The sequence below is a fragment of the Myotis davidii genome, unplaced genomic scaffold (assembly GCF_000327345.1).
Source record: "Myotis davidii unplaced genomic scaffold, ASM32734v1 scaffold958, whole genome shotgun sequence".
Lineage (NCBI taxonomy): Eukaryota > Metazoa > Chordata > Mammalia > Chiroptera > Vespertilionidae > Myotis > Myotis davidii.
The window spans coordinates 2,050,576-2,067,862 of record NW_006289714.1 but is presented as its reverse complement, the minus strand read 5'-3'; positions in this window follow the sequence as shown (position 1 = coordinate 2,067,862).

Here is a 17,287-nt window from a genome sequence, read left to right as displayed (position 1 = left end):
CCTGGCTGCCGGCCACCATCTTGGTTGGCAGTTAATTTGCATATCACCCTGATTAGCCAATGGGAAGCGTGTTGGAGCTATGGTTAATTACCATGTTTGTCTATTATTAGATAGGATGTATAAAAGGCTATGTTTACTCATGCATGTGTGATACATATAAAGCTCTTGCTGGCGCCAATCACACGCATGTGTTTCCATCTGTCATTGTTGATTTGATTGACACTTCTATTATCAAGAAAGGGTGAATAGCGATATTCAAATATTTCTTCTAATTAATTTCCTTTTAATGTACACGGATTCATGCACTGGGCCAATTGTAGATAATAATACTCTATTGTCTGTAAAGGCAAAAAGTCTTTAAATTGTTAATTCAAACCATAAGAAATTCACATTTGTTTTTATTGTTAATTTACTTGCGTCTTCTTAATATTCTTGGATCAAAGAATAGATGCAATAATTACAATATATAAAAATATTTTAAATGTACTTATTATTTTGTTTCAGAACCACTTTAAACACCATTTCCTATATTTTAGAATTTCAACATAGACATTTGACATTTAAACATATATATTTTGAATTCAGACATATTCACATGTATGTGAATTTCAATCATGTTTTAAAAATCTTGCTTAATATCTAATTACTGTGGTTTAATTGTATGTAGCATTCAGTGACAATTGTGCTTGATGAGCTATTAAATATGTGTAAATCAAATAAGCTATATTAAGTACTGAAAAAAATGCAGGGGAAATATGTCAGCATTGCTCAGTATGCCTCTAGGATTAAATGGTGTTAGTATAAAATTAATCAGGATTTATACTTGTGATTTCCTCACAATATTATTATGAATGTGCAGGAATTTAAGGGACCACTTACAAGAGCATGGGATTAAGTTGTATATATGTGCCCCCTAAGAGGACCCTTCGAGACGATTTTCAATAATGACAGATGAACTTTGAAAGAATTTTCATAGAGCCTGCCTTCTTTAAATTTGCATTCATGAGAAAATTCTCTGAGGAATCAATCTCTTCCCTAATAAATTCAGGTTCATCAACTACTTTCTACAATGTTGTGATATTCACTGTTGATTTGTTAATAAGTATCTTGAATTACTATTCCCACTCCATAGATATAGGACCACAAACTAGGCATGTTCCTCTTTTGTCTTTGGTCTACTTCTAGAATGTAGAGTTACCAAGTCAGTAACTTGCATGATCATAAAATAGCAAATCTATACTAATATTAGGGTAATATGCAAATTAAGTGTCACTCCATGACAAATATGGTGGCACCCATAGCCACAAAGATGGCAGTGTCCATAGCCACAAGGATGGCAGTGCCAGCGGAGCCACAGAGCTGGCTGGAGCGGGCGGCACGCTTGGCTTCCTTCAGGCAGGATGCTTGGTTTTTTTTGTTGCCAAGCCTCCTGCAAGCCCTGGCCAGCCTACGAGGGCTGGCCTCTAGATGGTGGCCATGCAGCTGGCTGGAGTGAGCAGGAGGCAGCTCAAGCCCAGAGCAAATGCGGAAGTTGGCTCTGGCCGGAGCGAAGGCCCGGGTCCTGGGTGTCAGAGGGAAGCTGGTGCCGGCAGCCAGGGAAAGGAAGGCCTATTCTTGCACGAATCTTTGTGCATCAGGCCTCTAGTATAAGTTATAATGTTAATCTTTAAAGTAATAAGTGTGATAGTTTGCTATGGCTGTCATAACAAAATCTCACACTCTGTGTAGCTAAACAACAGAGATGTAATTTTTTTAGTTGTGGAAGCTAGAAGTCCAAAATCAATGTCAACCAGTTTGGTATCTTCTGAGGTCATCCTAGCTGGAATAGCCACCTTTATACTGTGGGCACACTTTTTTTTTTTTCTCTTTGAGCATGTACATATTATGTCTCTGTATGACCAATTCCCTCTTCTTATAATGATACCAATCAGATTGAATTTGGGTACCCTCTAATGGCCAATTTTAATTTAATCATCTTTTTAAGCCCCTATTTTCAAATATAATTACTTTCTGTGGTACTTCAAGTTCAAGCTTCAACATATCATTTTAGGGGGACACAATTCAGACTACAACAATTAGTATCACTTTCTCAAGGAAAATGTTTCCCAAGAGACTATGTCCGATCTTTCTGTTATATGTTCTTAAGTATCCTCTAATTGTGTATCACTTATCACAGTTGTATTTAAACAAACACTTCGCTTTTTAATCTCTGTTAGGTTGATGCAACTAACTATATTATTACTCTGTGCCTAACTCCTCACATATGCCTTGTACTTGATAAAAGTTCAGTCAATATTACTTGAATGAACAAATTGTACTTGTTGTAATTAATATAATTTTCATTTATATTGTAATAGAAGCCTGATGCACAAAGATTCGTTCAAGAATAGGCTTTCCTTCCCTTGGCTGCCGGTACCGGCTTCCCTCTGGCACCCGGGACCCAGGCCTTCTCTCTGGCTGCTGCCTCCCGCCTTCACTCTGGGTTGGAGCAGCCTCCTGCCTTTTCTCCAGACCAGAGCCACCTCCTGCCTTCGCTCCAGGCCGGAGCCACCTCCTGCCTTCCCTCCTGCTGGCTCCGTGGCCGCTGCCAAGAGGCTGGCCCTCACCAGCTGGCCAGGGATTGCCAGAAGCTTGGCTTCCTTCATCACCCCAGTGACGAAGGAAGCCAAGCATCCCGCCCACTCGGCTGGCTCCATGGCTCCGGCCGGCTCCTTCATCTTTGTGGCTATGGGCACTGCCATCTTTGTCGCAGAGTGATGGTTAATTTGAATATTACCCTTTTATTAGTATAGATTTTAACAATTATTTCTCATCTGTAATATCATTTGATCTTCAGATAAGACCTATACTATTACTCCATTAGTTATATGAAGAAGGAAAACTTATATTTAATAACATAACTAAAGTAAGTAAGTCACTTAAGGATTTCTGTGAGTTAGATATTTGAACCTGAATTTCTGAATCGAAATACCACATTTTTTTTCTAAAATACCATCTAACAATTCTAAAGTTGAACTTACTAGGGAGCTGGCATAGAAAATTACATTGCAGTGATAAAGACAACAAAAGTAACAAAAAACAAATGAAAAAAAAAACAGCAGAAGGAAAAGAAACAAAAACAACGTTAATAGTGGATCTAGCTGAGGAAGTACCTGTGGGATAAGAAATAAAAATATTAGAGCAAGGAATTAAAGTAATAAAGTCATCACTGTTGATTGCTCAAATTATAGTGTATGCAAATGAGAAATACAATAGCACCTGTAGCAATGTGGAGGGCATATCAATTGAGGGAGCGATTCATCTCAGTTGATACACATGTTTTAGAAAAACAAACCTCAGGGGGAAGGTTGGGTGGGGGGTGCGGCCTGAGGTCCCCCATAAAGCTCTGCTGGATGGGGGGGTGCAGCCTGAGGTTCTCCGTCAAACCCTGCTGGGCAGGGGACACAGTCTCATGTTCCCTGGCCCGGAGTCATGCAGCCTCAGGTCCCTACTGACCACATGTTACAGCTCATTACAGGAATCCAGCCTCTGCTGTGGGCACCGCCATCTTGTGATGGCATGAGGGTGTGAGGGTTAATTTGCATATTACCTGTTTCTTACATGGGACTCTTAATTAAGATTAAAAAGCTTTTGTGAATCCAATAGATATTTTACAAAAAATAACTCAAGTAAGAAAAACAAGACAGCTGTAACAGATCAAATACATAGGATAAAACTATTGTTTATTGGCTACCTATTTTGATGGTTATATTAGTTGTCAAAGTAATCCCAGGGTCTTTTTATAGAAACTTTATATTTGGTTTTCTGCTCAGAGAGATGCTCTGAACCCTTAATATAATGGCATTTTTCCAATAAAATTTAAGGGGAATGAAACAAAACAAAAAATTATAGGTTGTCAAATAAAGCTGGCATTCTATCTTTGTTTTTATAGTGAAAATTACAGTTTTGGATAACTTGCTATCCCTTTGAGCACACATGTAATTCAAGAGTTTTCTTGCAGTCATGTCAGATACCATGCATATTTGTAATGATATCATGGAGCTTTAACACAGATATAAAGCCCTAATAATAAACATACATACACATAAGATGGGGAGAAATACATTATTTTGATGTCACTTTTGTTTTATCTTCTCTGTTAATAGTAAATAGGCTTTCTATTAGTAGATAACCCATATGTTATTAGAAAATTTTGTAGCTCCATTTTTCTGATACTCATCTCTCCAGCCCCTGTCCTTCCTTTAATAATGATCTATTCTCCGAATTTCATGTTAAATTCAGTGAAAAGGTTTTCAGTGCATGTTTTTAACTTCCATTTGAAACTAGTTCACATGTGTCTGTCTTGTTTTCGAGGGAGTCTTGCTTATTTGAAAATAATTACTTTTTCATCTAACGTTATCCATTGTACAGCAATTTAATCTTGGCATATTAGGGCTCGTTTTGCTAGGACTGCTATAACAAAGGATGTGACTTAACACAACAGGCATTTATTCTCTCACAGTTGTGGAGGAAAGAAGCTTTAAAAAAGGTGTCTGCAGGGCCACATTTCTTTCACAGCCTCTAGGTATGGATTCTTGCTTGCCACTTCCAGCTTCTAATAGTCCCAAGCATTCCTTGGCTTGTGGTAGCATCACTTAGTCTACCTCAGTCTTACCCAGCTGATCTTCTGCATCAGTGTCTTCAATGGTGTTTTCTTTGAATATGTTTCCATCCTATTTTCCCTCTTCTTATAGGAACCTCAATCATATTTGATTAGGCCTCACACAAGTGACCTCATCTTAACTTGATAACATCAGCAATGATCTTGTTTCCAAAAGAAGTCACATTTACAGTTATCAGAGGTTAGGCCATTAACATATCTCTTTGGCAGATTTAATTTAACTCATAGCACTTGTTTTATATAGTTTGTTTGTAGACATAATTTCATTATGCTATTAAAACATATGGCACGCCCTAGTCAGTTTGGCTCAGTGGATAGAGCGTTGGCCTTTGGACTGAAGGGTCCCAGGTTTGATTCCAGTCAAGGGCATAAACTCAGGTTGGGGGCTCAATCTCCAGTGTGGGGCATGCAAGAGGAGGAGGCCAATCAATGATTCTCTCTCATCATTGGTGTTTCTATCTCTCCCTCTCCTTCCCTCTCTGAAATTAATAAAAAATATATTTAAAAAAAACATATGGCAAAGTATTCTATGTATTTCATTTTCATTTAATATAACATTTTTTTTGAAGAATCGTTTTGATTTAGATATAGACTAATGTTTTTGCATAAGTACAATATAGTTATGGTTTTAAGGATCAAAAACATATAACCAATACTAATATGGGCAATTTCTGAGCTGAATATCATATTATTTAATTCATATTTTAGAAGAAAAAACCTACAGAGGATACTGTGGTGTACATTTGGTTATAAAATTAAAAAAGGTAAAATTATTAGATGATTTTGTGTATGGGCACCCATTCTATCAATGATAACAAAGATTAATATATGAATTCTAGTACGGTATTTTTCTTTTAAGAGATTGTTTTTCGGATTACTGTTCTCCTGTAACACTTTACTTCTGTATTCTCTAGTTATAACTAAATGAGCCCTGGGAAACTGAGAACCCACAAGGTCCAAGTATCATATAACTAATGAATACATCATGATTGCTTTGTAGGTTTGCAAAAGCAGCTGCAGTTGGGGAAGTAAAGTACTTATAGTTTATTCATAAGTGTCCTAGTTTAAATCTGCTTTGTGAATAGGCTAGAGTCTAAATTTAATAATTTAATTTAATAATAATTTTTGCCTTATTGTTACCAGGGCAACTGTTAACATTTAAGATGAAAAACTGATGAAAATAATTTCCATTGCTCAACTTTATTTGCTTATTTTTTCTTGCCTGAACTTAATACTAATAGCAGCTAATATTTCTTCTAATTTGAGTATGTGCTAAAGCTATTCTAACTTACTCTCAAAAGAAGTCTAGGAGCTATGTGCTATTATTATCTTCATTTCATGATCTTCACATTGTCAGTTTTAAAATTTTACACTGAGTAATAGATGTTAAGAAATGTATGTTTACACAACTAATAAGTATAGGAGTACAGTCTTTTCAAATGATGTAGCCTACTTCTTTTACTAGATTACTGTTTGATTTTTAGCAAAATTTTTCATCTTTGGCCTTAACAAATTCATTTATACAAAATTAAATTAAAGGAATACAGTAAGTTGCCATATCTTATTTTTCTAGAGACCAAAATTACTCTTTTAGATGTTAATAAGAATTGTAGGACACATGCACTGTAGTCAAATTTGGAAAATATCGACATCTTTTTCTGAGATTAGCTCTGCATATTAGTATCATATCTGAAAATTTTTGTAACAAAAATATATCTTTCATTTAAAGTAGTTTTCACTACTTTATTTAACCAACATTTATTTTTTTAAAAATGCCATTCTAGTATACATCTATTATAGTGGTCAAAATCCAGAACATTGACACCACGAAATGCTGGCCAATATATGGAGTAATGGGAATTATCTTTCATTATGGATTCAAATGCAAACTGGTACAACAACTTTGGAAGATAGTTTGGCAGTTTTTACAAAACTAAAGCCATCTTGCGATACAATTCACTAATTGGGATCCTTGATGTTTACCCAAAGGCATTTAAAACTTACCTTCACCTAAAAACTGCACACTGAAGCTTAGAGCAGCTTTACTTATAATTGTCAAAACTTGAAATCAACCACAATGTCTTTCATTCAGTAGGTAAATGGACAAATAAACCATGGACAAATAATGGAATATTTTTCAGCATTAAAGAGAGAGTGTTCAAGTCATGAAAAGATATGGAGGACCCTTAATTGCATATTACAAAGTGAATGAATCTAATGATGAAAAAGCTACATACTATATAATTCCAATTTTAAATGACATTCTGAAAAAGGCAGATCAGTAGAGACAGTAAAAAGATCAGTGGTTGCCACTGGTTGGGGGTCAGGGGAGATGAATAGATAGAGTGCAGAGGATTTTCATGTCAGTGAAAGTATGATATTATTAATGGTATATACATGTCGTTATGCATTTCTTCAAACCCACTGAATTTACAACATCAAGTAGAATCTAGATACAAACTATGGGCTTTACATGATTATGACATGTCAATACAGATTCATCAGTTGTAAAAAATGCCCCACCTTAGTTGGGTATGTTGATAATGAGGGAGACTATGCCTGTGTGTGCGTGGCATATATTGGAAATCTCTGTACCATCCATTCAAATTTGCTGTTAACTGCTCTAAAAGTAGTCCATTAAAAAATCAGATAAAACGTATCTTCCCCATGGGGGAGGGGGAATACCTATTGATAAAATGTATTCTGAAGACATAGTTTGGAAAATTCTTAATTTAAATTCTCTATAGCTTTGTTAATCTCTAAAAATCCAATTGTCTAGTATTTTAAAGAAGACAATTTTCTCTTATTGACAGCGTCTAGATATGTATGTATATTTTTTAACTCTTTTCCAAGTTTTCAGGATCAATCTTTAGTTTTTATTTCAATATTGTAAATCCTATTTGGGATGCTTCTTCCTTCACACACACACATCAAAACAAAGTGTATTTTCATCATCTTAAGAAAGATGTGCCTGTGTGTGTATTGTGTATTATTATGTGGACATCAGCTTAAAATGAAATATCTTAAATGTTATGGTAGGCAGAATAATGGCCCCCAATATGTTTATATTTTAATTCATTTACTATCTATTATAGGGTAGGATGATTTGAAATTTAGCTTCATATAAAGTACTAGAGGCCCGGTGCATGAAAATTCATGCACTAAAACGGTGTTCCCTCAACCCGGTCTGCCCCCCTCACAGTCCGGGAGCCCTAGAGGCAGGAGGTGACCCAGCAATCAGGGGAAGGTGACACCCTCATCACACTTCTGCTGCTGCCACTGCCTGCAGCGCAAGCCTCTGCCGGCCCTGGTTATGTGAGCCTCGGGCGGCCCTGGGCAGCTGGACAGCCGCCATCCGAGGGTTGCTTGTGCCTCGGGCTGGCCCTGGCTTGCTAGGGAGCTGACGGGACTGGGGGACTCTGAAGGCAGGCGGGCAGCAAGGCTGGGCCTGCCTGGGAGTGGGCCCAGATTTGCCACACGCCTGCCACCTTGGCAGGGCTGAGGGGACTGGGCACCGCCTTCTTGTGACTGTGGTTGCTGCCATCTTTGAGGGTGGAACAGTCAATGAGAATATTCCCTCCTTATTGACTGTGGGTGCTGCCATCTTTGAGGGTGGGGCATTCAATTAACATATTCCCTCCTTATTAGCTGTGGGTTCCACCATCTTTACAACAGCATGAGGGTCAATTAGCATATTCCCTCTTTATTAGATAGGATTTCATAAAAGAACTAGAAACCCTCTTATACAAAAAATTTCTAATATATGAACAGTTGTGTCTTGCTGATTATGTTACTCTTATCTATATAAAGGACTATATGAAATGAAGCAATGCGATAATAACATAATTTTTGCCTATCACTTCAATCCTAACTTAGATGCTCTTCTTCCAAACTTCACCGAACCATCTGCTGATTCCTCTGCTAGCACATATTTTGTTTAATAATCACTATTTATTTATCTGCCCCCACTATTAGGCTGTCTATTTTCCTTTTAAATGATACTAACAATTAGGCATGACTACTAAAAACTCAAATATATAAGGCCCTCTTATATGTACTCAAGTATAGTTTAAGATAATAATAATGATTATTTTCACAGCATTGTGTAATTTACAAAATTATTTTGCCTAGCATATTTTATTTGATCTTTGAGAAATTCTGCATTTTGCAAATAAGTAAAAGACTTAAGGGACTCTGAATGGAAGAAATCATTATTATAACTTAAATTGATATATAATATTTAGATAGTCAAAGAGCAAAGGTGAACTCATTTCAGGAACGATAATAAGCGTGAGTAAACGGTCAGAGATAAGAATAACTATGATACATGTGAGACATTCAGGCATTCTCTTGCATAGAATGTGGAATTTGAAAGCAATGTATCATTTATTTATTACCTGTAGAACCAATTATTTTTTTCATTTTTTCTGCACATGCATTCGATCTACATTTCACATTATATGATCAGGTCTCAATGTATGTAATTGCCATAAATGTTTAAGATCAAATTTACTTTCATTTCATGAGCTCCTGAGGACCCAATCATCAGGTTCACCGGCAGTGGGAGTTTATCTATTTTTTGCGGGTTATCTGTATATCGTGCATCCAGATGAAGTATGCTACTTGCTTATTTGTCAGAAGACATATAGGAGAAACATTTTTTAGGCAACATATGTGTTGATTAAAGTTGCTACCCATTTTTATACTTTTAGAATATTTTCTTTCAATAATGAACATTATAAATGTGATATTCAAAAATTTCACAAACACTATCTTCATAGACAAAGAAAAAAGATTTAAGAAACATAAGATAAGCAATTGTAACGAAAATATTTCTAAAATTAGTAATATGTGAAGATATATACAGATAATAATAGCCATAACGTTATGATAGAAATATAAAGCAGTTGCAAAATAGATGGTTATGAGACATGAGATAATTAATTACTATATACATACACAAGAACCTCTGTAATTATAAATGAATGGAGATATTGATATGATATATTGTATATGAGTGTATAGACAGGAGTGACAAGGTAAAAGAAATTTGCATGGGAACTATATCACTTCAAGTTCTCTTTTAAATAAACGTTTTTCCCCCTTGTACTTTTGTTTACGTGTTTAAAAATTGTGTGTGTGCCTGTGTGTGTATTGTGTATTATTATGTGGACATCAGCTTAGAATGAAATATCTTAAATATTATGGTAGGCAGAATAATGGCCCCCAATATGTTTATATTTTAATCCTTAAAAACCTATTAACATGTTACCTACATGCAAAGCGATTTTTCAGGTAGAATTAAATGAAAGATTTTCTCAAATTTTCTGAGAGGGGAGACTATAATCACACAAATCCTTGTAAGATGGAGACAAAGGTGTCAGAGCAGTAGAGAAATTTGAAGACGCTACACTGCTGTCTATGAAGATGGAGGAAAGGCCATGAGCCAAGGGATGTAGGTGGTCTCTAGATTCTGGAAAAACCAAGGACACAGAGGAAACTCTTCCTCTAGAGTTTCAGGAAGAATGCATCCCTGCTGAAACATTGGTTTTAGCATCATAAGATGAATTTTGAATTACTAGTCTCTACAAGGTAAGATAATACATTTAGATATTTAAGCCACTGTTCTTGTGGTAACCTGTTATAGCATCAATGGGAATCCTCTGCCCATTTTTAAAGTCTTTTATTTTATTTTTTAAATATATTTTATTGATTTTTTACAGAGAGGAAGGGAGCAGGATAGAGAGTTAGAAACATTGATGAGAGAGGAACATCGATCGGCTGCCTCCTGCACACTCCCTACTGGGGATGTGACCGCAACCTAGGTATATGGCCTTGACCAGAATCAAACCTGGGACCCTTCAGTCTGCAGGCCAATGTTCTAACCACTGAGCAAAACTGGTTAGGGCTGCCCATTTTTTTTATTTGGTCTTGAGTTGCATTCTTTATATAGAAAACCCTGAAGACTCCACCAAAAATCTATTAGAAACAGTAAACACAGTGAAGTTGCAGGATACAAAATCAATGTACTAAAATCCATTGCAATGGATTTCAGGAAAAGAAATGAGAAACAGGGTATTTTTTTTGCAATTATAACAAAAATAATAAAGTACCTAGGAAAAACACTTAAAGGAAGTGCAGGACCTCTATACTGAGAACTGTAAAGCATTATTAAAAAGAGATTGAAGCTCTAACTGGTTTGACTCAGTGGATAGAGTGTCAGCCTGCGAACTGAAGGGTCCCAGGTTCGATTCCGGTCATGGGCATGTACCTTGGTTGCTGGCACATCCCCAGTTGGGGGTGTGCAGGAGTCAGCTGATCAATGTTTCTCTCTCATCGATGTTTCTAACTCTCTATCTCTCTCCCTTCCCCTCTGTAAAAAAAAAAAATCAATAAAATATATTTCAAAAAAAAGAGATTGAAAAATATGAAAGAATTTCCATGTTCATGGATATTGGAAGAATCAACATTTTTTTAAAATGTCCATATTACCCAAAACAATATACAAGTTTAAAGCAATGCCTATCAAAATCCCAATATTTTAAAAAAATAAATAGACCACCATACCTTCATTTTGTGTACAATTACAGAAGACCATGAGTAGACAAAGTAATCCTAAGAAAAATAAACAAAATTGAAAATATCACACTCCCTGACTTCAAATTATACTATAAAGCAATGAAAATCAAAACAGCATTTCATGCGTAGTAGAACAGGCACACAGACCAAAGGAACAGAATTGAGAAACCAGGAATAAACCCATATGAATATGGGCAAATGATTTTTGACAAAGGAGCCAAAATTTGCAACGGAGATAGGAAACCCTCTTCAATAAATGGTGTGTGGAAAATTGAAAAGCCACAAACAAAATAATGACACTAGACTACAATTTGGCCCCATGTACAAAAATCAACTCAAAATGAATCAAAGATATAAGTATAAGATCTGAAACAATAGAAGAAAACATATGTACTAAATTTATAGACGTTGGTCTTAGAGATTTTGAGAATTGACCCCAAAAGCAAAGGAAGTGAAGGCAGAAATAACTGAATGGGATTATATCAAACTAAAAAGCTTATATACAGCCAAAGAAACCAATAACAAAACAAAAACGGCAACCAACCAACTGGGAGAACATATTTGCAAGCAGCAGCTGGGACAAGGAGTTTATATCCAAAATATATAAAGAACTCAACCAAGTCAAACTAGAATTTTTTATTTGGTCATAAGATCAGCATAGAGAATTATACTGCTTACAGTTTACACAAAAAATGTTAGAAGATAAATAGACATCTTTAGGGGATGGATAATTTCAGACATGATTTTTGTGAAAAGCAACTTTTATTCTGGAAGAAATTTTAATGTCAAAGGAAGATAAAATTCTTATCACTTTTTACTGCTTTACTTTTGTAATATGTAATTTTAAAAAAAGGGCCAAACCTGTACAAATTAACTAAATGACCAATGTTCTATCTTGTGTGTACATTGTACACACCATTCTTTTGAGGTTTCAGAATATGAAATTTTTAACTACTCTAACCTAGAAAAAAATCACACATGCTAATAGAGATAAAATTTTGTGAGTGATTGTGAAATTACTTTCATTCTGCCACATTGACCAACACTTAGAAATTGACATTCAAGGTTGGGTAGAGTAAAATATTTTAAGACAATATTTATTCTAGAAAAGATGACAGAAAAAAGTGAATCACCAAAAGGATATTTTAGTTGGGAGAAAAAGGTCAAATGTACAAAGCAAATAGAATGTCAAAGTGAATTTTTCTTAATTTCAGCAATATTTTGCAAATGTATCCCATGTTAGAATAGTTGCAGAAATGACTCCATCATTTCTGCCAAAAATTAATATAATATTTTGTTAAATTGTCTTCTAAGGAAACATAATATTGCATTAATAGTTTCTTATTCATGCCCTTTAGGGTGAGTATTTTGAGTGACAGCATTCATTAGTACATAGAATTAAGAATTCTTAGTTTTCTTGGCTAAGATTTTAACCCAATGTACAAAAGAAAATAAATATTAATTGAACCATAGCAGTGTAAAAATAATCAGCAATAAATTAGAGGTGAATAAATAATCCTGACGAGTTGGAGCCCACTCAACAACACGTAACAAACACACACACACACACACACACACACACACACACTCTATTCTTGACTAACAATACAGCAAATTTACTATAGAGGCATATGGAAAAAAAATTTGTTAAAATCCCAACTAATCTATAAATCAGTTTGGAGCATATTGCATAATAAATGCTGAAATTTGTGAAATATAATATTGAATATGCATTTAACATTTGTGGGCTGCTTTTCAATAAATAACTTGATTAGCTCTCTTAATTATTTCAGGAAATCCTGGATTCTTAGATTGGAAGGAAACCTCCAAATTGTTATTGGAGTCTAAATTACAGCATTCCCTTTGGCACTCTTCCTGATAAATGCTCAATCCAACCTCAATTTGAGCAATTTCATGAATAATCTCTTCCTATATCCCATATTGTCCAACAGTAGAGAAATAGGATAAAACTGGATATTCTTTTGAACTTAAAAAGAGAGATCAAGGGAAAAAAGTGTATTAATGTCAATGGGGAACTAGAAAAGGTCATTGGAAATCATTTCAATTTGCTTATTCTTTATAATGTTTGTATTATATAATATATATTAATTATACTTCAGTTCTAGAAATTTATATTATTAATGACATAATTAGAGATGTGCACAGATATTAAGATATAAAGATTATCACCACAGACTTTCTAGTAATTAAACTTTGAGCAACATAAATATTCATTGTCCCCAGTGTGGGAAATGCAAGAGGCAGCTAATCAATGATTCTCATCACTGATGTTTCTACCTCTCTCTCAGTTTTCCTTTTTATGGGAAATAAAAGTATATGTGATTTTAAAAAGAAGTTTGAGCAATATAATTGTTCCAAGAACTTGTACCAATTAAAGTCATTAAGTTTTAGAATACCACTATAGTTTGAGTAAGACATAAACTGTTGACAATTAAGAACAATTACAATAAGATAAAAGAGGTATCAAAAGGTGCTAATATAATTGAACAAAAGTTTAATAAGCATTTAAAAGCTATAAAGAATTAAACAGAAGATTTAAAGTAGTGATTTACTTCTTAATGGGTAAGTATATATTTTAAAGATGCCTTATATATTAGATGCAGTCATCTTAAAGAAATGCTCATTTGCCAAACTTGCATTCCCTGAACATGCCTTTTATTGCCTAAAATATTCTATATGTTAAAAATGATATATTGCAGCAAGCCTTCACCTTGGAATATCTGCACAATTTCCATGTGAATGCAAATGAAATTATTTTTAACAGAGCTTATTGCGTAGGTTGTAGGTTGATTTTTAAATGGATGTGCCTGAAGGGAAGTAGTTATTCATTATCAATAAGTGAAATAAATGTTACTTTAGACATTTTAAAATAAGTCAGTATGACTTACCATTGTGATGTAGATTGCAAAAATATTCTTACACAATGTAAATGATATGTCAAGTATTATAAATCAAAAACACCGTTAACATATTCAATAAAAAATATTTCCGTGGGAGAAGTATGATTTTGGTGATAGAAGCTCTGTTCCCTGAATAAATGGAAAGGTATTTGGATTAAAAACTTAGAGAAATAAATGGATATAACCATAAATACATAAATGTAAAGTCAAGTTCATTTTAATTATAGTATTACACTGTGATTTTATATGAAATATTTAATAGAAATTATCAAGTTAGCATAACACCTCAATTTTACTGAGACAGCTTTATGTGATGGTTTCTGTTTTTTTATCCAAGTAGAATTATATATATATTGATGATAAGATCACTAGCATGCGGTGAATGAAAAAACTCGATTTATGTTGTGCAGGTACAGCAGTCTTTATAAACAATCTTCCAACCTGATACAGAAAGTGTCTATAATTCTGGCATGTTTGACATTCCCATTCAGCACAACAACGCGCTGACATATACTTAATTTGGTACTTCTTGAAGGTGTTGCTTGAAGTTCCTTTCTATTTGACAGGTGTCTGACAGTTCAGCCTCACTCAGAGCTGAACAAAATGGGAAAAGAATGCATTATCTAAACCCACATGGAATATCCATTTTATGTCATTTGATGACTTTGATCATGTTCAGGACTAAACTCAGTTCCTTTAAATATTGACTAGGTTGCAACTTTGTACTTTTTTTATTTTTTGGCTTTTTGGATATGTGTATACCTTTATCTTTCCATTGGGCTCTTTTCTTGAAAAGGTAAACCCTGTGCCTTGTAGTTCTCAAGCTGTAACTGATGAGTAAAATACGGACATGTGAAATGAATTAAATAAAAAATACATCTGATTCCCCACCATTTACTTACATTGGTAAGATGTAAAAAATTTAATATTCACAATATAAACAGTACTCTTAGTGTATGGTATTTTATTTATTTGTTTGTTTCTAGTTTATTTTATCCTCACCCAAGGATGTGTTTACTGATTTTAGAGAAGGAGGGCTAAAGAGAGAAACATCGATGTGAAAGACTAGCATTGGTCAGTTGCCTCTTGTATATGCCCTGACCAGGACTCAAACCTGCAACCTAGGTCTGTGCCCTGACCAGATATTGAAGCCACACCTTTTGGTGTACAGTATAATGCTCCAGCTAGCCAAGCCACCTGGGCAGGGCTTTTTGAAAAAATATGTTTATTGATTTCAGAGAGGAAGGGAGAGTGAGAGATAGAAACGTCAATGATGAGAGAAAATCATTGATCAGCTGCCTCCCACATGCCCCCCACCAGGGACTGAGCCTGCAACCTGGGTGGGCATGTGCCCTGACCAGGAATGGAACTATGTATGACTTAGCATATATTTTTCCTTGTCTGTTCAGATAACTCCTGATCATTCTTTAACACTCAGTTATAATAGCTTCTTTTAAAAAAATATATATACACACACACACACACACATATATATTTAGTGCCTGACATTTGACAAATGCTTTTGGATATTGTTTTTGTCTTGAGTACATGTGTATATCCATGCAGGCTTCTCAGTCTTCTCTTTTAGGTATTCATTATGATGGAAGTTTATGTATAAATACAAACTTTTAAACATGGGAGCATATGATTTTGTTTAAAATCAGGCAAAAGCATATAATACATCAGGGCTCCTGAGGTAAAGTAACTGATATGCAACTGAATTTCTAAAGGGAACAGACATTCTTCAGTGAAAATCTGTTTAGCTCAACATATATGTGAGATGGGCAAGAACTTTGGCATCACATTAAAGCTTATTTGTAACTGACCCCAGCATATATTTCTAGCCTAATTAATCTGCATTTACCCTGTGAATCCTTTTGCCTACTCATTTATTCTTTTTTTTAAATATATTTTATTGATTTTTTTACAGAGAAGAAGGGAAAAGGATGGAGAGAAACATCAATGAGAGAGAAACATCGATCAGCCGCCTCCTGCACACCCCCCACTGGGGATGTGCCTGCAACCAAGGTACATGCCCTTGACCAGAATCGAACCTGGGACCCTTGAGTCTGCAGGCCGACGCTCTAGCCACTGAGCCAAACCAGTCAGGGCTACTCATTTATTCTTAAACAGTATAAGGACAGTTCCTGTGATAAATCCATTTCCAGAAATTTATTCTTGTTCCCCTTTATCTGAAACACACACATACACACACTCAAAAAATTAATTCTATTCTTAGAGAACTAACTCATGGTCTGAAAACATTTTATTGATTATTTCACCCTTTGGTGTAGGGCTAGTTATTTCTTCTATGTCTTGGGACACATTTTGTATTGTCATTTTGTATTATTGCTCCTTGATCTTCTAGATTAAGTCTCCTGTTACTTTTGGTGTGTATAATAGTTAAAGGCCTATTGGGAGTCAGAAACCACACTGTAATTTGAACGGGAAAGTTTAATAAGCAGAATAAATAGATATAACAGAGTACTGGAGTGATTGATGAAGGGTTGACTAGTAGTAATTAAAGAGTTCTGTGAGATATAGGCATAGTCGATATAAAGAGTAGCCACTGCCTCTAGAGCGGAAATGCTGCGCCCAAGGAAGAACTCTACCCCTTCAACCCCAACCAAGTTTGACATATAGACTTCACTGGAGATGCCACAGCCATGGCTCACTGGGTGTTGGAGATGTCACTGATGTGCTTTGCCAGCAGCATGTGCTAGAAATCCTCTTTCTGAGGTACTACAGAAGCCAGCCCTAGGGTCCTAATTAGCAGCACTCCTCTCCATCCTACAAACCAAACGACAACTAAAGCCATCCAAGCAGTTGCCAACATTCCACACCGTACATCAGAAGGGCTAATGGACATAGTCATCTACAAGATGTTGTATGTTGGTAATCATGGCAAAATAACTCAGAGGGATACTGGAGTCACTGTTCACTGGAGGATACCTCATTGGACACACTAGATTACAAAGTCATGGTAGGAGGATTTAGAGGAAGCCATCTACAGGGAGTTGCCAGGCCTTGAAACTGATTTATTTTTTATTTTTTTTAATCTTTATTGTTCAGAATATTATAGATGTTCCTCTTCCCCCCACCCCCATAGCTTCCCTCCTCCTGGTTC